The following is a 21,856-nucleotide window of genomic DNA, read 5'->3' as shown; positions in this document are numbered from 1 at the left end:
TCAAGAACAACAGCAGTTCAGGGAGCTTACTTGCCCCCACCTTTTCAATGTCAATTAAGAATGGGCCATAATTGCTGGGGACACCACCAGTGTTGCTTGTATCCCATAAACATATTTTAAAAAGTGCCTGCTTTGGTTCAACTCATCCATGCTGACCAGATGTTCCAAACTAAGCTTGTCCAGTTGCTAGCCCTTAGCCCATATCCCTCCAAAGTCTTCCTATTCATATACCCATCCAGATGCCTTTTGCACAGCATCAGTGAACATCCACATCTCTGATATTCTGTCAGAAATTAATTGAGAAAGCAGCTGTAAGACGTGGCTGTAAGGCTTGAGGATGTACAAGCTCACCCGCAGGGATGTCCACCAGGATTTGGCAAAAGGTATCATCTCTATGACTTAGGACACCTCACTCCTCCTCCCCACGCCCTGACATTGTGGTTCATGAAATACGATGGTGGAAAGAAAACCATAATTCTTCATTCATAATCCCTTTGTGATTTTGCAGCACACTGTCTTCAGTTCTCTTGTTCCCACCTGTTCCTGAATTCTGGAAACATTTGGTCCAATATTAGTGATTTCTAAAAGACTATTATAAGAGTTAACGTTTATGTTAACAAAGCTACTTTCCTTCTGCCCATGTAGAATTTTTTGAAGTAAAAGAGCCACCAGATAAAGCAATACCAGGTAAATATCCAGCAGAATGTTGTTGGTTTTGCTGATCATCTGTTTTGGAATGTGTAATGACTTATTTTGATTTGGTAGTTTCTTAAATTTAATGTTTAACTGCTGCTGAGTCCATCCAAAGTGAAAAGTAAATTGCAGAGCAGGAGTGACTGTGCAGACTCTAGGTGAGGCAGGATCAGGAGATGTAGGAATAATTCACCCAGGTGAGAACGGAGAAAGGCATTCGGGTGCGGAATGGATTGAACACAAGGAGAATATTGAGAAGGGAGAGTGTGAAGGAACGTAAAGATAGAGGGGCCACAAAGTTTGAAATAGTGATTAGTTCAGTTCAGCAGTCCAAACCACCTTGAAACCTTATTACAACCTCCTCATCACTTAGACAGTTTTGTGTCATCATCAGATTTAGAAATATTACATTTGATTGCCACATCCAAATCCATCTAATCCCTCGACTATCACTAAGCCCAGCCATCTTCAGCTGCTTCATCAATGATATTGTTCCTCTGATGAGATCAGGCAATGAGATTCTGCAGTCATCAGCGAGCAATGTTTTGCACCACTCACTGCTACTAAATACTGAAACAATCAATTTCCAAATGTAGCAAGAGTGGGTCAGTATGCAGGCATGGGCTGATAAGTGACAAGTGACATGTCTGCTCCTTGAGTGGCAGGCAATAACCATCTTCATCAAGTGAAAATCTAACTTTCAGCTCATGATGTTCAGAGGCATAGCATTGCTAAATGGCACACTTCCAACATCTCGGGGGTCACGATTGATCAGAAACTGTACTGAACCAGTATTACTGTGGCTAGAAGAGTAAGTTAGATGCTACGAATTTGATAATAAGTAACACAACTTTGATTATCCAATACCTGTTTCCCAACTATTGGACCCAAGACATTCGTGACAGAATGCTCTCCATTTGCCTGGATCAGGGCAGCTGCAACAACAGTCAAAAAGCTCAATACTATCCAGGACAAAGCAATTCACTTGACTGGTAGGCCAGTGACAACCTTTAACATTCACCTCTTCACCACCAATGCTCAGATGCAGCAGAGTCCATCATCGAAAAGATACACTGCAGTAACGGGCAAACTCACTCTCATTCAACAGCACTTTCCAAACCTGTATTATCTGGGAAAACAAGGGCACAGATGCTTGTGTCATCATTGCTTGCAAAGTCCCTTTGAAGTCACATATCATCCTGACTCAGAATTAGATTATCATTCCTTCACTGTTGCTGGGTCAAAATCATGGAACTCTGTTCCCAACATCGTTGTGCATATCCGACATCCCAAAAATTATAGTTGTTCATAAAATTAATCAAAGTAACTCTCCACCAGCTTCTCCTGAGCAATTAAGAATAGACAATAAATGCTGTCTGAGCCCATATTCCATGATTTCTTTCCCCAAAAGTTGTGAACAGTTGTGATTGTAGCACTGATCACTTTGGAACCCCACTAATGACAACCTGTCATCATGAGATAATAATCCTTTATTTTCCTTTGATTTCTGTCAACCAATTTTAATTCCAAATTAGTATAGCTCCCCCAATATGATGTGCTTGATTTTTATTTACTAATTTAAGTGTGACCTTTACAAAAGCCTTCGGAATATCCATATATTTCAGTCCAAAGATGTGCAAGTTAGGTGGATTGGCCATGCTAAATTGTCTGGATTAGTGGTGCTGGAAGAGCACAGCAGTTCAGGCAGCGGATGCTGCCTGAACTGCTGTGCTCTTCCAGCACCACTAATCCAGAATCTGGTTTCCAGCATCTGCAGGCATTGTTTTTACCATGCTAAATTGTCTGTTGTGTCCAGGGATCTGTAAGCTTTGTGGGTTAACCATGGGAAATGTAGGGTTACAGTGACAGGATAGGGGGGTGGGTTTGGATGGAATGCTTTCTGAGGGTTGGTGTGGACTCAATGGATGAATGGCTTGCTTCCACACTGTAGGAATTCTTAGTTCTAATTTGAATTTAATAATCCTGCAAATAAAATCCTCAAAACAGGTTGTCAAACATGGTTTCCCTGTCAGAAATCCATGGTGACACTTCCAATCAAAGCATTTCTCTGCAAGTGTTTAGTTATGACATAGTTTCTAATAGGTTCCAACATTTTCCCTACTATTGACATGAAACAACTATGATTTAATGATTTCCATTTTCTCTCACACTTCTCTTTTTAACAGTGAAATTATGAGTGGTATTTTCACTAAACTATTAATCCAGAAGCTCATAGAATCCCTACAGTATAGAAACAGACCTATGGCCCAACAAGTCCACATCGACCCCCCCCAAAGAGTAACACACCCAGACCCATTCCCCTACCCTATAATGTTACATTTTCCTGACTAATGCACCTAACCCACACATCCCTGAACACTAAGGGCAATTTGGCACAGCCAATTGACTTTACCTGCACATCTTTGGATTGTGGAAGGAAACCGGAGCAAACCCACGCAGACACAGGGAGAATATGCAAACTCCACACAGACAGTCACTCAAGGCTGGAATCGGACCTGGATCCCTGATGCCACAAGGCAGCAGTGCTAACCACTGAGCCACTGTACCGCTACTCAGCTAATAGTCAGGTCCAATTGCTGCTATGGCAGACAGTGAAATTTCAATTTGATTATCAACCTGGAATTAAGAGTCTAATAATGACAATCAAGCCATCATCAATTGTCAGGAAAAAAAACAACTGTTTCAATAATGCCATTCAGGGAAGGAAACTGTCATCCTTACCTGGTCTGGCCTACATGTGATTCCAGACCTACAGTATTGTGGTTGACTCTTAACTGCCCTTTGGGCAATTAGGCATGGGAAATAAATGCTGGACTAGCCAGAGATGCCCATATTCTGAGAGTGAATGAAAAAAAACCTACGCTACTTTCCAGTCTGCAGGAATCTTTATAGAATCCATGGAACTTTCAAAATAGCCACTAATTCCAAAGCCAAATTCTTTGACACTCTGGAAACGAATCAGTGAGCCTTGTTGAATCCAGTTAATTTTTCAAGTTCCATCTCACGGATTAGTATCAATCCATTTCATAAGTGAATTTGTGCATTAATGTTTTGAAATTGTGACCATTTATGGATTTACCACATTTTTTCTGGAAACCCTCTGATCAACTTGCTTTGATTAATCTTGTCTTTAACTTCATGGCCAGAAACAGACATTGCTGGAGAATCTCAGCTTGTCTGGCAACAGGTCTAGAAAGAAAGCAGAGTTAACATTTCAAGTCCAGTGACGCTTCATCAGACTCAAAACACTAACTCTGCTTTTTATCCACAGATGCTGCTTGACCCGCTGAGTTTCTCCAGCAATTTCTGTTCTTGTTTCAGATCGCCAGGCATCCGCATTTCTTCATTTTACCTTAACTTCTTTCGTTAGCCATGGTCAATTCAGCTTTCCTGCTGTATTTGTGTGTAAGACCATAAGACCATAAGACATAGGAACAGAAATTAAGCCATTCAGCCCATTGAGTCTGCTCCACCATTCAATCATGACTGATATGGTCTCAACCCCATTCTTCCACTTTCTCCCCGTATCCTTTGATGCCCTTGACACTCAAGAACCTATCTATCTCTGTCATAAATATACTCAATGACCTGGCCTCCACAGCCTTCTGTGGCACTGAATTCCATATATTCACCAATCTCTCACTGAAGACATTTCTACTTATTTCCATTCTAAATAGTCTTCCCTTTACTCTAAGGGTCCTAGCCTCTTCTATTGATGGAAACATCATCCCAATGTCCACTCTATCCAGGCCATTCAGTATTCTGTAGGTTTCAATTAAATCCCCCCATCCTTCTAAATTCCACTGTGAATTGACCCAGAGTCCTTAAACGTTCCTCACATGTTAAGTCTTTCATTCCAGGGATCATTCTCGTGAACCTCCTCTGGACCCACTCCAGGGCTAGTACATTTTTCCTGACGTATTGGGCCCAAAATTGCTCAAAATACTCAATGTAATCTGACCAGTACTTTATAAAGCCTTAAATGTACATCCCTGCATTCATATTCTAGTCCTCTCGAATTAAGATTTCCTGAAGAAGGGCTTATGCCCAAAACATCGATTCTCCTGCTCCTCGGATGCTGCCTGGCCTGCTGTGTTTTTCCAGCACCACACTTTTCAACTCTCGAAATAAGTTTCAACATTGTCTTTTCCTTCTTAACTACTGGCTCAACCTGCAAGTTTATCTTAAGAGAATCCTGAACTAAAACTCCCAAGTTCCTTTGCACTTCAGGTTTCTAAATTTTCTCCCCATTTTGAAAATAGTTCGTGCCTCTATTCTACTTACCAAAGTGCATGACCTCGCACTTTCCCATATTGTATTCAATCTGCCAGTTCTTTGCCCACTCTCCTAACCTGTCAAAGTCCTTCTGCAGCCTCTCTGCCTCCTCAACGCTATCTACCCCCCACCTACTTTTGTATCATCTGCTCACTTAGTCAGAATGCCCTCAGTTACTTCATCCAGATCTGTGAAGTGAAAAGTTATGGTCCCAACACTCAGCCTTATGAACACCATTTATCACTGGCTGCCATTTTGAGAAGGACCCTTTTATCCCCACGTTCTGCTTTCTGCCAGACAGCCAAACTTCTAGCCATGTTTGGACCTTGCTCAGCAACCTCCTTGTCAAAGGCCTACTTGAAGTCCAGGTAGATAATATCCATTGGCATTCCTTGGTCTAACCTGCTTGTTACCCCATCAAAGAATTCTAACATATTTGTTCGGCATGACCTCTCTTTGATGAAACCATGCTGACTTTGCCCTATTTTACCATGCACTTGCAAGTATTTAGAAATGTCATCCTTTGCAAAGAACTCCACAATCATATCAAAGATTGAGGTCAGGCTAATCATCCTATAGTTTCCTGTCTTTTGCCTTACTCCTTTTTCTTAGGGAGGTTATGTTAGCGATTTTCCAGTCCTCAGGGACTGTCCCTGACTCCAGTGATTCTGGAAAGGTCACCAGCAACACCTCCACTCTCTCTTCAGCTATCTCCTTAAGAACACTGGGATGTTGTCCATCTGGTCCAGGTGACTTATCCACCTTTCTAGCACCTTCTCCTTGGTGATATTCATCTCTGCCACAGACTCTCTTGAAGTTTTGGGATATTACTTATTTCTTCTCCCGTGAAGACTGACACACAGTATTTATTCAGTTCCTAGGCCATTTCTTTGCTCCCCACTATTACTTCTCCAGTATCATTTTCCAGTAGTTCAATGTTCACTCCTCTTTTGCCCTTCATATATATAAAGAAACTCTTGCAGTCTTCTTTTATATTACTGGCTAGTTTATCCTCAAATTTCATCTTCTCCCTCTTTATTTTTTTTCTCATTGTCCTGTGCTAGTCTTTGTAAGCTTCCCAATCCTCTGACTTCCCATTGCCCTTCTCCACATTATAATTCTCCACATTACTTTTAAGCTTCCCTGAATTCCTTTGTTTACCATGGTTGCATCATTCTTTCTTTAGTATGCTTCTTTTCCTTTGGGATAAATCTCTGCTAGGTCTCCCGAATTACTCCCAGAAGCTCCTGTCATTGTTGTTCCATTGCCTATCCTGTGAGGTTCCTCTCCCATCAATTCTGGCCAGCTCCTCCCTCATGCCTCTGTAGTTGTATTTATTCAAATATAAGACACTTCCATCTGATTCCACCTTGTTCCTCTTAAATTGCAGAGTAAATTCAATCATATTATGGTCACTGCCTCCTAAGGGTTCCTTCACCTTTTTCTCCCTTATCAGTTCTGCCTCATTGCACAACACTAAATCCAGAATTGTCTGTTCCCCAGTGGTCTCCACCACAAATTGGTCCAAAAAGCCAATAGACATTCCACAAATTCCTTTTCTTGCAATCCATTACCAACCTGATTTTTCCAGTACACCTGCATGTTGAAATTCTCCATGATCACCGTAACCTTATCTTTCTTACATACCTTTTCTATCTTCTGGTGTATCTTGTGCCCCAAATCCTGACTAATGTTAGGACGCCTGTACATAACTCCCACTATGTTTTTTTTTCACCTTTATGGTTTCTCAATTCAGATTCTACACCATCTGACCCTACTTCATTTCTTACTATTGATTTAGTTTCATTTCTTACTAACAAGGCAACCGCACCTCCTCTGCCCACCTGCCTGTCTTTTCAATAGGGTGGCTATCCTTGGGATGTTTAGCTTCCAGTCCTCATCCACTTGCGGCCACATCTCTGTGATGTCCACCACATTATACCTGCCAATGTAAATCTATGCCACAAGCTCATTTACCTTATTCTGTATACTGTGTGCATTCAGAAATAACATCATTTTGACTTGGGGCTATAAGTGTTGAGAGTATGGTGCTGGAAATGCACAGCTGGTCTGGCAACATCCGAGGAGTAGAAGAATCGATGTTTTAAGCATACGCCCTGCATCAGGAATGAGGCTTGTGTCCCAAGGGGTTTGAGAGATAAATGGGAAGGGGTTGGAGCTGGGGGGGAACTAGCTGAGAATGTGATAGGTAAATGAAGGTGGGGGTGAAGGTGATAGGTGATCAGAAAGGAATGTGGAGCAGATAGATGGGAAGGAAGGTGGACAGGTAGGACAAGTCAAGAGGTTGGTGCCAAGTTGGAAGGTTAAATCTGGGATAAGGTGGCGGGAGGGAAATGAGTAAACTGGTGAAATCCACATTGATCCCATGTGGTCGGAGGGTCCCAAGGTGGAAGATGAGGTGTTCTTCCTCCAGGCATCGAGTGATAAGGGTTTGATGATGGAAGAGGCCTAGGACCTGCATGTCCTTGGGGGAGTAGTAGGGGGAGTTAAAGTGTTCGGCTACGGGGTGGTGGGGTGGTTTCGTGTGTGTGTGTCCCAGATGTTCGGGCATCATCAACCATGTGGGAGGGGAAATTGTGATCTTTGAAGAAGGAGGCCATCTGGTATGATCTGGGTGGTATTGGTCCTCCTGGGAGCAGATGCAGCAGAGGCAGAGAAATTGGGAATAAGGGATAGTGTTGGAGCTTTTGGAGCCTTGGACAGAGTAAGGGGGAAGGTGTGGGCACATGTTTTGCAATTCTTGCTGTGGTAGGGATGGGTGCCGGGAGGAGAGGGGACGGTGGTCAATTATGCCCTCCAGCACATCTCATCCACTTTCCACACTACTGCCCTCGAACCCCACCAGGGCAACTACAACCATGACAGAACTCCCCCGGTCCTCATCTTTCTGCCCACCTACCTCCAGATACATTGCATCATCCTCTGCCATTTCCACCACCTACAAACAGATCCCACCACCAAGGATATATATTTCACTCCCCACACCTATCCACATTCTGTAAAGACCATTCCCTCCGCAATTCTCTTGTCAGGTCCACGACCCCCACCAACCCACCCTCTCATTCCGGCACCTTCCACTGCCACCACAAAAATTGCAAAACTTGCACCCACTGCTCCCCCATGAACTCCATCGAAGGCCCCAAAGAAGCCTTCTACATCTGACAGAGTTTTACCTGCACTTCTACTCACATCATTTACTGTATCCATTGCTCCCAATGTGATCTCCTCTACATTTGGGAAACAGGATGCCTACTTGTGGAACGCTTTAGAGAACATCTCTAGGACACACGCACGAGTAAACCCCAATACCCGGTGGCTGAACACTTTAACTCCCCCTCCCACTCCTCCATGGATATGCAGGTCCTGGGTTTCCTCCATTGCCACACCCTTATGCTCGATGTCTGGAGGAAGAACGCCTCATCTTCCACCTTAGGATCCAACTACATGGGATCAATGTGGATTTCACCAGCTTCCTCATTTCCCCTCCAGCCACCTTATCCCAGATCCAACCTTCCAACGCAGCCCCGCCCTCATGACCTGTCCTACCTGTCCATCTTCATTTCCACCTATCCGCTCCACCCTCTTCTCTGACCCATCACCTTCATCCCCATCTTCATCTACCTATCACATTCTCAGCTACCTTCCTCCTAGCCCCATCCCACCTCCCATTTATCTGTCAGCCTCCTTTTAGCCACAAGCCTCATTCCTGATGAAGAGCTTATGCTTGAAATGTTGATTCTCCTGCTCTTCGGATGCTGCATGACTGCCTGTGCTTTTCCATCACCCCACACTCGACTCTGATCTCCAGCAGCTGCAGTCCTCACCTTCTCCCAGTTGGAAGTCTAAGTGTTATCCTTCACTATCGTTGGGTCAACATTCTGCAGTTCCTTTCAAAACAATACTCTGCGTGTAGCTACACACCAACAACCACAGCAATTCAACAAGGCTACTCACCACCACATTCTCAAGGTAAATTAAATATTGGCCATAATTGCTGAACCTATATCCTACAAACAAATTTTAAAAAGTAATTCAAACAAATGCTACTGAAGAGTGCACAGCATTGGAGAACATCCTCACCTCTGATATTCTGACAGAAATTCATTGAGAAAGCATTGTGTGGTGTGTTGTAAGGCTTGAGGCTGCACAGGATCCCACTACCCCACCTGCAAAGATGCTCACCAAGATTTGTGAAAAGGTATCACCTCTTTATGACTAATGACATCTCCTTGTCTACCCCCTCCTCCTTCCCACCACCCCCCCACCTCCAACAAACACCACACCATGCTTGTAAAATGTAATGGTGGAATGAAAATTATAATTCTCCATTCCCCTTGTCATTTTGCAGCACACTGTCTTCAACTTTCTAGTCCCTGCCTGTTCTTGAATTTTGCAAACATAGAGCAAATATTTATGATTTCTAATAAACTACTATAACATTTGATGTTTTTGGTACCTAAGATATTTTCCTTCTGCCCATTTAGAATTTTTTGAAGTAAAAGAGACACCAGACCAAGGAGTACCAGGTAAATATCCAGCAGAATGTTGTTGATTTTGCTGATCATCTGTTTTGGAATGTGTAATGACTTATTTTGATTTGTTTGTTTCTTATTTTTAATGTTTAACTGCATCTGAGCTCATACATAATGAAAATTAGGTTGCCAAGCTGCACTGACTCTGCAGTATCAAGGTGAGGCAGTTGAGAAGGTGAAGGTGTAATTGGGCCGAGGGGGGAAAGGGTAAGGGAGCAGAATCAATTAACAACAAGCAGGATAGGAGAGAAAGGGTGGGAACAAGGAGTAGAAAGACGATAGCCAAAGAGAGAGCATCAAGTTCAGAATTGCGATTAATTTGGTCCAGCAGTCCAAGCCCCCTTTGAAGCCTTGTTGCATCCTCCTCTTTATCAAATTCACAAATATTGTATTTGGGTGCCAACATCCAAATCACATTTATGGATTTGATCACCTAAGCCCTAGAATATCACTGGGTAGTATCTTAAGCCCAGCCATCTTCAGCTGCTTGATCACAAGATCAGACAATGAGATTGTGTAGTCAGCAGTGAGCACTGTTCAGCATTGCCCCTCCTAAATACTGAAACAATCCATTTCTAAATGTAGCAAGGCCGGATCAGTAAGCAGGCATGTGCTGATAATTGACAAGTGACATTTGTGCTACATGAATCACAGAGTTATAGAAACGGACCCTTCAATCCAACTTGTCCATGCCGACCAGATATCCTTAACTAATCTAGTCCTATTTGCCAGCACTTGATGCATATCCCTTCAAACTCTTCCTATTCATATAATCAATCAGATACCTTTATAACTGTACCAGCCTTCACCACCTTCTGGCAGCTCATTCCATACACGCACCACCCTCTGTGTGAAAAAGTTGCCCCTGAGGTCCCTTTTAAATTTTTCACATCCATCCCAAAACTATGTCCTCCAGTTGTGGACTCCCCCACCCCAGGGAAAAGATTTTCTCTATTTATCCTGTCCATGCCCCTTATGAATTTATAAACCTCTATAAGATCCCCCCTCAGCCTCCGATGCTTCAGGGAAAACAGCCCCAGCCTATTCAGCCTCTCCCTATCGCTCAAACCCTCAAACCCTAGTAGCACCTTTATAAATCTTTCTGAACCCTTTCAAATTTCAAAACATTCTTCCAATAAGAGGGAGACTAGAATTGAACACAGTATTCCAAAAGTGGCCTAACCAATGTCCTGTACAGCAACAACATGATCGCCCAACTCCTAACCCCGAAACTCAACCTCTGATCAATTAAAGGAAAGCATATCAAAGACCTTCTTCACTACCCCTATCTACCGTGACTCCACTTTCAAGGTCTTTGTTTAGCAACACTCCCCAGGACCTTACCATTAAGTGTATAAGTCCTGTCCTGATTTGCCTTTCCAAAACGCAGCAACTCACATTCATCTAAATTAAACTCCATCTGCCACTGCTCGGCCCACTGGCCCATTTGATCAAGATCCCATTGTACTCTGAGGTCACCTTCTTCACTGTCCACTACACTTCGAATTTTGGTGTCATCTGTAAACTTACTAACTATACTGCCTTTGTTCACATCTAAGTCATTTATATAACTGACAAAAAGCAGTGGATCCAGCATCAATCCTTGTGGCATTCCACTGGTCACAGGCCTCCTGCCTGAAAAGCAAACCACCACCCTCTGTCTTCTACCTTGAGCCAGTTTTGTATCCAAATGGCCAGTTCTCCCTGTATTCCATGAGACCTAACGTTGCTAGCCAGTCTATCATGAGAAACGTTGTCAAGCATCTTACTGAAGTTCTTATAGATCAGGTCCACTGCACTGCCTTCATCAATCCTCTTCCTTACTACTTCAAAAAGCTCAATCGAGTTAGTGAGACATGATTTCCCACGCACAAAGCCAAGTTGACTATCCCTAATCAGTCCTTGCCTTTCTAAATATATGTAAGTCCTGTCCCTTAAATCTTAAATGAGGAATCAAGTGGGCTAAAAGGGGTCATGAAATAGCTTTAGCGAGCAGAATTAAGGAAAATCCCAAAGCATTTTATTCTTATATGAGGAGCAAGCAGGTAACTAGAGAAAGGATTGGTCCACTAAAGAATAACGAAGGAAGGCTGTGTGTCGAACCTGAGAGAATGGGTGAGATTCTGAATGATTACTTTGCATCAGTGATTCCTGATGAAGGGCTTTTGCCCAAAACATCGATTTTCCTGCTCCTTGAATGCTGCCTGACCTCCTGTGCTTTTCCAGCACCACTCTAATCCCTACTTTGCATCAGTGTTCACTGAGGAGAGGAACATGATGAATGTTGAGATTAGAGATAGAAGTTTGATTAGTCTGGATCACATTGACATAAGTAGGGAAGATGTGTTGGGTAGGCTAGAGGTTATTAAGGTGGACAAATCCCCAGGACTGGATGGGATCTATCCCAGGTTGCTGAGGGAGGCGAGAGAGAAAATAGCTGGGGCCCTAACAGATATCTTTGTGGCATCCTTAAATACAGGTGAAGTACCAGAGGACTGGAGGGTTGCTCATGTTGTCCCCCTGTACAAAAAGGGCAGTAGGGATATTCCGGGTAACTACAGACCAGTGAGCCTGACGTCTGTGGTGGGAAAGTTGCTGGAAAAGGTACTGAGGGATAGGATCTATTAATATTTAGAAAATAATGGGCTTATCAGTGATAGGTAACATGGTTTTGTGCGGAGGAGATCGTGCCTTACCAACTTAATAGAGTTATTCGAGGAAGTGATCAAGTTGATAGATGAAGGAAGGGCTGTTGATGTCATATATGTGAACTTTAGTAAGGCATGCAATAAGGTTCCCCATGGTAGACTAATGGAGAAAGTGAAGTTATATGGTGTGCAGGGTGTTCTAGCTAGGTGGATAAAGAACTGGTTGAGCAGCAGGAGACAGAGAGTAGTAGTTGAAGGGAGTTTCTCGAAATGGAGAAAGGTGACCAGTGGTGTTCCACAGAGGTCAGGGTTGGGGCCACTGTTGTTTGTAATATACATAAATGGAAGAGGGCACTGTTGGTATGATCAGCAAGTTTGCAGATGACACGAAGATTGGTGGAGTAGCAGAAAGCATAAGGGACTGTCAGAGAATGCAGGAGGATATAGATAGACTGGAGAGTTAGGCGGAAAAGTGGCAGATGGATTTCAATCCAGATAAATATGAGGTGATGCATTTAGGCAAGACTAATTCTAGAGCGAATTATACAATGAATGGAAGAGCCTTGGGAAAAGTTGATGGGCGGAGAGATCTGGGAGTGCAGGTCCATTGTATCCCAAAATTTGCTGAACATGTGGATAGAGTGGTCAAGAAGGCATATACTATGCTTGCCTTCATTGGACGGGGTATTGAGTATAAGAGCTGGCAAGTCATGTTAATATTGTACAAGACATTGGTTCGACAGCATTTAGAATACTGTGTACAGTTCTGGTCGCCACATTACCAAAAGGATGTGGATGCTTTGGAGAGGGTGCAGAGAAGGCTTACAAGGATGTTGCCTGGTATGGTAGGTGCTAGCTATGAAGAAATGTTGAGTAGGTTAGGTTTATTTTCATTAGAAAAAAGGAGATTGTGGGGGGGCCTGATTGAGGTTTATAAAATCATGAAGGGTATACACAGGGTGGATACAGACAAGCTTTTTCCCAGATTCAATAACGAGATATTGCACTTTCAAGGTGGGAGGTGGAAAGTTTAAGGGGGATACACGCGGCAAGTACTTCACACAGAAGGTGGTGGGCGTTTGCTACGCGTTGCCAGCAGAGGTGGTAGAGGCAGGCACAGTAGATTCATTTAAGATGCGTCTGGATAAATGCATGAGTAGGTGGGGAATAGAGGGATACAGATGCTTAGGAATTGGGCGACAGGTTTAAACAGTAGATTTGGATCAGCTTATGCTTGGAGGGCCGAAGGACCTGTTTCTGGGCTGTAAATTTTCTTTGTTCTTTGTATTCCCTCTAATAACTTGCCCACCATTGATGTCAGGCTCACAGGTCTATAGTTCCCTGGCTTTTCCTTTTTTACTTTTCTTAAATAGTAGCACTATGTTAGCCAGCCTCAAGTCTTCTGGCACCTCACCTGTGACTATTGATCATACAAACATGTCAGTAAGGCATCCAGCAAGCACTTCCCTATCTTCCCACCGAATTCTATGGTACATCTAATCAGGTCCTGGGGCTTTATTCACCCTTATCTGTTTTAAGACATTCAACACCTCCTTCTCTGTAATATGGACATTTTTCAAGATGTCACCATCTATTTCCCCACATTCTATATCTTCCATGTCCTTCTCCTCAGTAAAAACTGATGCAAAATACTTGTTTAGTATCTCCCCATCTCCTGCAGTTCCACACATAGGCTGCCTTGCTGACTTTTGAGGGGCCCCAAAGTGCTCCTCCACTGACACCTTAGTCACTTTCCCTGCCTTACTTTGCAAGAGTAGATCAGGTTTTGAACCTTGGGGTCAAAACGTGTGGTGTTGGAAAAGCACAGCCAGTCAGGCAGCATCTGAGAAGCAGGAGAGTTGACATTTCGAGCATAAGTTCTTCATCAGATTTTGCACCTTCTCTAGTAGGTACATCCACATACTGAATCAGAAATTTTTCTTGTACCCACCCAACAACTCCTCTCCATCTAAACCTGTAACACTATGGCAGTCCCAGTCTATGTTTGGAAAGTTGAATCTCTTACCATAACCACCCTATTATTCTTACAGTTAACTGAGATCTCCTCACAAATTTGTTTCTTAATTTCCCACTGACCTTTGGAGGGTGGACCTATAGTACAATCCCAATAAGGTAATCATCCCTTTCTTATTTCTCAGTTCCAGCCAAATAACTTCCCTCGATGTATTCCTGTGGATATCCTCCTTTAGTACAGCTGTAAAGCTATCCCGAATCAAAAACATCACTTTCCCTCCTCTCTCACAACCCTTTCAATCTTTCCTACAGAACTTGTACCCAAAAATTAAGCGGCCAGTTCTGTCCATCCCGGTCCCTTTCCTAACCATATCCTGAGTTCATCTGCCCTCCCTGTTGGGCCTCTTGCATTGAAATAAATGCAGTTTAATTTATCAGTCTGACCTCGTTCTCTGCTTTGTTCCTACCTGATTTGACTGTTTGACTTATTGCTCCTTTTCCAAATTGTAGTCTCAGATGGATCTCTTTCCTCACTAACTCCCTGGGTCCCACCCCAACCCTGCCTACTCTGGTGCCCCAAACTTTATTAGTTTAATTCCTCCCGAGCAGCTCTAGCAAATCTCCCTGCCGGTATATTAGTCCCTTTCCAAGTCAAGTGTAATCTATCCTCCTAATATAGGTCACTTGCACTCCAGAAGCGATACCAATGATCCAAATAATTTGAACCCCTTTCCCCTGCATCATCTCCTCAACCATGTATTCGTCTGCTCAAGTGGCAGGCAATGACCATCTTCATCAAGTGAAAACCTAACCATCAACCCTTGATGATCAGTTATTAGCCTTCCTGAATCCAACACTGTCAACATCTCAGGAGATACTATTGACATGATACTGCACTGGGTGAACCTTACAGTGGTAAAAGAATAAGTTAGATGCTAGGAATTTAGGAATAAGTAACTCACATCCCATTCCCCAATGCCTGTTCCCCACCATTGGACACAAAACATGTGTGATAGAATGCTCTGCACTTGTCTAATAAAGGCAGCTCCAACAACATTCAAAAAGCTCAACACCATTCAGGACAAAGCAATCCACTTGATTAGCAGTCCATCTACAACCTTTAACATTCACTGCCTTCACCACCTGCAAAGGAGCAGCAGAGTGCACCATTTACAAGGTGCCTGCACTAACTCACAAATTCACTTTTCTTCAACCGTGCCTTCCAAACCCATAAACTCTGCCAACTTGGAGAACACAGACACAGACACTTGGCATTATCACTGCCTGAAAATTCCCTTTCAAGTCACACATCATCTTGCACTCAGAATTACATGATTGTTCCTTCATTGCTGGTGGGTCAAAATCCTGAAACTCTGCTGTATTTGTATATGGTCGAAGAATGTATATTTGTTCAGGAATATGTTATCCTTCATTAAGTATAACCCATTGCCTGACTACTTTCAAATCTTTAAAGGTATTTCCTAATCCACCCAAGCCAACTATTTTGCAACACCAACCCCATCTTCCAGTAAAGCACCACTCACCACCTGTGTCTATCTCCAATCACTGGTAACTTCATTCACAAAGTTTGCATTTTGTCATAGATTATCATGACCACAGATGACACTGTTCACCAAGATGTTTTTCTTATGCCCATACAGAATTGATAAAGATACAAAAGCCAACAGAAAATTCAGGACCAGGTAAACACCCAGTATAAAGTTAATAATTTTATTCACCTGATATTTAGGTATGTCTACTGACTTCTTTTGATTCTTTATTAAAACTTTTTAATGCTTGACGACAACTACATTAAGACAGAATGAAAAATAAGTTGCAGAGAGGCAGTGACAGCACAGTCCCGAGGTAAGGCAGGATAAAAATGTAAAGAGATCATTGGGTCCAGGTGAAAAGTTAAATGTGCAAGAGGATGTGCAGTGAGCTGGGTCCTTGGGCAAGCAGGTGGTGATTCAGACTGGGAAGTGTAAGTGATAAGGGGAACATGTTCTGGAGACTGTGGGAATTAGACATGGTTCGGCAGGATGTTTGTGTTTCCCTTGTGTCTCTGCATGAAATCGTTTCTCGTATCCTGATTTCCTGTGTAATAGGGAAGTGCTGATGAGGGAAATATTCCTGATTTCACGGTTTGGAATTTCTGCAGCCTGGGAATCATTTGATTCCAACAAGGTCCAGCAAGTAGGTTAGCTGTTTGTCAGGATGTCCAAGAATGTAGGGAGGCTGTGGAGAAGGTAGCACTGACAGGGAATACTTGCGGACACAGAGATGGGTTCAAGTGTATATACTTTAACGCAAGGAGTATCAGAAATAAGGTGGGTGAACTTAAGGCGTGTGTCAGTACCTGGGACTACGATGTTGTGGCCATCACGGTAACGTGGATAGAAGAGGGACAGGAATGGTTGTTGGAGGTTCCTGGTTACAGATGTTTCAGTAAGATTAGGGAGGGTGGTAAAAAAGGAGGGGGGGGGGCGGCGTTGCTAATTAGAAATGGTATAACAGCTGCAGAAAGGCAGTTCGAGGGGGATCTGCCTTTGGAGGTAGTATGGGCTGAAGTCAGAAATAGGAAAGGTGCAGTCACCTTGTTGGGTGTTTACTATAGGCCCCCCAATAACAGCAGAGATGTGGAGAAACAGATTGGGAAACAGATTTTGGAAAGGTGCAGAAGCCACAGGGTAGTAGTCATGGGCGATTTCAACTTCCCAAATATTGATTGGAAGCTCTTTAGATTAAGTAGATTGGATGGGGCGGTGTTTGTGCAGTGTGTCCAGGAAGCTTTTCTAACTCAGTATGTAGATTGCCCAACCAGAGGGGAGGCCATATTGGATTTGGTACTTGGTAATGAACCGGGACAAGTGATGGGCTTGTTAGTGGGTGAACATTTTGGTGATGGTGACCACAATTCTGTGACTTTCACCTTGGTTATGGAGAGAGATAGGTGCGTGCAACAGGGTAGGTTTTACAATTGGGGGAAGGGTAAATACGATGCTGTAAGACAGGATCTGAGGAGCATAAGTTGGGAGCATAGGCTGTCAGGGAAGGATGTCGTGGAAATGTGGAACTTTTTCAAGGAACAGATACGACGTGTCCTTGATATGTATGCACCTGTCAGGCAGGAAAGAGATGGTCGTGTGAGGGAACCTTGGTTGACGAGGGAGGTTGAATGTCTTGTAAAGAGGAAGAAGGAGGCTTACATAAGGTTGAGGAAACAAGGTTCAGACAGAGCATTGGAGGGATACAGGATAGCCAGAAGGGAGCTGAAGAAAGGGATTAGGAGAGCTAAGAGAGGGCATGAAAAATCTTTGGCGGATAGGATCAAGGATAACCCCAAGGCCTTTTACAAGAGGGACTGTATTGTTGAAGAGGAGAGTGTGAAACGGACTGGTAAGCTAGAGGAGATACTTGTTAGGAAGGAAGATGTGTTGGACATTTTGAATAACTTGAAGATAGACAAGTCCGCCGGGCCTGACGGAATATATCCTAGGATTATGTGGGAAGCAAGAGAGGAAATTGCAGAACTGTTGGCAATGATCTTTTCGTCTTCACTGTCAACGGGGGTGGTACCAGGGGACTGGAGAGTGGCGAATGTTGTGCCCCTGTTCAAAAAAGGGAATAGGGATAACCCTGGGAATTACAGGCCAGTTAGTCTTACTTCGGTGGTAGGCAAAGTAATGGAAAGGGTACTGAGGGATAGGATTTATGAGTATCTGGAAAGACACTGCTTGATTAGGGACAGCCAGCACGGATTTGTGAGGGGTAGGTCTTGCCTTACAAGTTTTATTGAATTCTTTGAGGAGGTGACCAAGCATGTGGATGAGGGTAAAGCAGTGGATGTAGTATACATGGATTTTAGTAAGGCATTTGATAAGTTCCCCATGGTAGGCTTATGCGGAAAGTCAGGAGGCATGGGATAAAGGGAAATTTGGCCAGTTGGATAGAAAACTGGCTAACCGGTCGAAGTCAGAGAGTGGTGGTAGATGGTAAATATTCAGCCTGGAGCCCAGTTGCAAGTGGAGTTCCGCAGGGATCAGTTCTGGGTCCTCTGCTGTTTGTAATTTTTATTAATGACTTGGAAGAGGGAGTCGAAGGGTGGGTCAGTAAATTTGCAGATGATACGAAGATTGGTGGAGTTGTGGATAGTGAGGAGGGCTGTTGTCGGCTGCAAAGGGACTTAGATATGATGCAGAGCTGGGCTGAGGAATGGCAGATGGAGTTCAACCCTGTCAAGTGTGAGGTTGTCCATTTTGGAAGGACAAATAAGAATGCGGAATACAGGGTTAACGGTAGGGTTCTTAGTAAGGTGGAGGAGCAGAGGGATCTTGGGGTCTATGTTCATAGATCTTTGAAAGTTGCCACTCAGGTGGATAGAGCTTGTAAGAAGGCCTATGGTGTATTAGCGTTCATTAGCAGAGGGGATTGAATTCAAGAGTCGTGAGGTGATGTTGCAGCTGTACAGGACTTTGGTTAAGCCACATTTGGAAGACTGTGTACAGTTCTGGTCACCTCACTTTAGGAAAGATGTGGAAGCTTTGGAGAGGGTGCAGAGGAGATTTACCAGGATGTTGCCTGGAATGGAGAATAGGTTGTACAAGGATAGATTGAGAGTGCTAGGCCTTTTCTCATTGGAACGGCGAAGGATGAGGGGTGACTTGATAGAGGTTTATAAGATGATCAGAGGAATAGATAGAGTAGACAGTCAGAAACTTTATCCCCAGGTACAACAGAGTGTTACAAGGGGACATAAATTTAAGGTGAAGGGTGGAAAGTATAGGGGAGATGACAGGGGTAGGTTCTTTACCCAGAGAGTGGTGGGGGCATGGAATGCGCTGCCTTTGGGAATGGCAGAGTCAGAATCATTGGTGACCTTTAAGCGGAAATTGGATAGGTACATGGATGGGTGCTTAAGCTCGGACAAATGTTCGGCACAACATCGTGGGCCGAAGGGCCTGTTCTGTGCTGTATTGCTCTACGTTCTATCTATGTTCTAAGGTCAATTGTCTGGTTACTTTGCTGGAATTTGAATGGGACAGTATGATTGGGGATACAGTTTCTGTAAAGGCTTAATGTTAGGAATTTTGAGGAGATATTTTTGAGATCAGCTTTCATCATCTGGATGGAGGGCAGTATCCCTCTCTGCTGGAAAATACAACATTCACTATGTCAGGAATAGGAGACAGACCTTTGATCTGGGTCAGATCCTGCAATGAGTAACCCCCACCAGCTCCTAAATCAACAAAGCCTGTCCACACTGTACAAGACACAAATTCAAATTGTGATGGAATATGCCCCATTTGCCTGGAACAAGTGCAGATCCCACAATATTCAAGAATTTTGATTGCATCCCTCACAAAGTAGCCAACTGAACTGGCACCCAATCTAGTCAGGCAGCATCCAAGGAACAGCAGAGCCGACTCTCCTGCTCCTCGGATGCTGCCTAACCTGCTGTGCTTTTCCAACATCACGCTCTCAACTCGAACCTCCAGCATCTGCAGTCCTCACTTTCAACTGGCATCAGTTCTAGGATCTTTATAATTCATTTAATCCATCCCCAACATATAGTGGCAGTAGCATTTTCCAAACCTGTAGCCGTACCATCTGAAACAACAAAGTGGGCAGATACTTGGGATTGACATCACCTCCAATTTTCCTACTGAGTCACACATTGTTCTGACTTGAAACTGTAATTGTCATCTTTACTGTCTACATCCTGCAGCTCCTTTTCAAATCAGCCTTCTTGGTGTATCTACACTGCATTAATTACGGCAGTTCTGGAAGCTTACTTGTCACCATCCTCTCACAGTAAATTAAGAAAGGGCCATAATTGCTGACCCAGCCAATATCACCCAAATACCACAAACAAATTTTAAAAATCAATGTTACTGAACATTGCATAGTATAAGAGAACATCTGATATTCTTTTTGAATTTCATTGAGGAAGCAGCTGTGAGGTGTAATAAGGTGGTAGATCTTGTGGAAGGACAGGAGTCCACCACCCCACCCACAAGGATACCCACCAAGATTCGCCAAAATGTATGACCTCTTTCATACACATGACAGCTCAGTCCCTGTCTCTCCACCACCCTACTCCACCCCACACATGCACCATCGCATGTAAAAATATGATGGTGGAAAGAAAATCATAATTCTCCACTCCGCAATCCCCTTATCACTTTGCAGCACACTGTCTCCAGATCTATTATTTCCACCTGTTCCGGAATTTCGGAAATACATAGCCCAGTGTTTGTGATTTCTAATAGACTAAGTTAACAGCTGATTTTTTTGTTAACTAAGATATTTTCCTTATGCCCATGTAGAAATTTTTGCAGTAAAAGAGACGCCAAACAAAGCAGCACCAGGTAAATATCCAGGACAATGTTGTTGGTTTAGCCAAACCTCTGTTTCAGAATCTGTAATGGCTTATTTTGATTTGTTTGTCTCTTACCTTTAATGTTTAACTGCAGTTGAGTTAATACATAGTAAATCTGCTAATCTGCAGAATGGCAGTAAGTGTGCAGTATCCAGGTGAGGTGGAATGAGGAGGTGAAGGAATAATAGGACCAGGTGAGGAGGGGGGAAGGGTTAAGGAGCAGAAGGATAGGAGAGAAGAAGAAGGAAGAAGTAGTAGAAAGACTATGATTGAAGAAAGAGAAACACAATATTTGGAGTGGGGATTAGTTTGGTTCAGCGGTCCAAGCTCCCTGAAGCTTTGTTGCATCCTCTACGTTCCTTGTGCAGTCCTATGTCATCAGCAGTTGCAGAAATAATGCATTTAGTTTGCACATCAAAATCACAATTGTAGACTTGATCATCTAAGCCCTAGGAAATAATTACGGTAGTGTCATAAGCCCAGCCATCTTCAACTGTTTTATCAATAACATTCCCCCCATCATAAGGTCAGACTTGAGGATCCTCACTGATGACGATACAATCTTCCGAAGTATTCACAACTCCAAAATAGTCCATTTCCTAATGTAGCAAGACCAGAACACTATCCTGGCATGGGCTAGTAAGTAGGTGAAAGTGAGGACTGCAGATGCTGGAGATCAGTCAAGGGTGTGTTGCTGGAAAAGCCCAGCAGGTCAGGCAGTAATTGAGGATAGGTGACAAGTGACATTTATGCCACATGAGTGCCCAATAATGGACATTTTCATCCAGAGAAAATCTAACCATCAACCCTTGATGTTCACAGTCATTAATTAGCATTGCTAAATCCCACACTATCAACATCTCAGGGGTTACTATTGACCTGAAACTGCACTGGGGATGCCTTAGAGTGGCAAAAATAATAAATTAGATGCTAAGAATTTAGGAATAAGTAACTCACATCCCATTCCCCAATGCTTGATCCGCAAACACTGGACACAAGATGTGTGATAAGATGCTCTCCACTTGTCTGATAAAGGCAGCTCTAACAACATTCAAGAAGCTCAACACCATCCAGGACAAAGCAATCCACTTGGTTCGCAGTCCATCTACAACCTTTAACACTCCCTGCCTTGACCACCGACGCAAAGGAGCAGCAGAGTGCACCATTTACAAGGTGCCTGCACGAACTCACAAATTCACTTTTCTTCAGCTGCGCCTTCCAAACCCACAAACTCTGCCATCTTGGAGAACACAGGCACAGATGCTTGGCATTATCACTGCCTGCAAATTCCCTTTCAAGTCACACATCAT

At 43.4% G+C, this 21,856-nt stretch overlaps 1 long non-coding RNA gene across 1 annotated transcript; it reads left to right on the top strand.

The window, feature by feature from the left end:
• Nucleotides 1–643: 643 nt before the first annotated feature.
• On the top strand, nucleotides 644–20,535 carry LOC148148741 (uncharacterized). The gene is made up of 4 exons (XR_015758559.1): nucleotides 644–687; nucleotides 9,495–9,536; nucleotides 15,826–15,867; nucleotides 20,494–20,535. It is a non-coding gene; the product is annotated as an uncharacterized LOC148148741 (long non-coding RNA).
• Nucleotides 20,536–21,856: the final 1,321 nt, after the last annotated feature.

Source organism: Chiloscyllium plagiosum, unplaced genomic scaffold, assembly GCF_037043375.1.
Source record: "Chiloscyllium plagiosum isolate Xiang-an unplaced genomic scaffold, Cpla_swu_hap1 HiC_scaffold_11, whole genome shotgun sequence".
In the NCBI taxonomy this organism is placed as follows: domain Eukaryota; kingdom Metazoa; phylum Chordata; class Chondrichthyes; order Orectolobiformes; family Hemiscylliidae; genus Chiloscyllium; species Chiloscyllium plagiosum.
The sequence above is the reverse complement of the archived record's forward strand: the minus strand, read 5'-3'. Positions and strand labels throughout refer to the sequence as shown.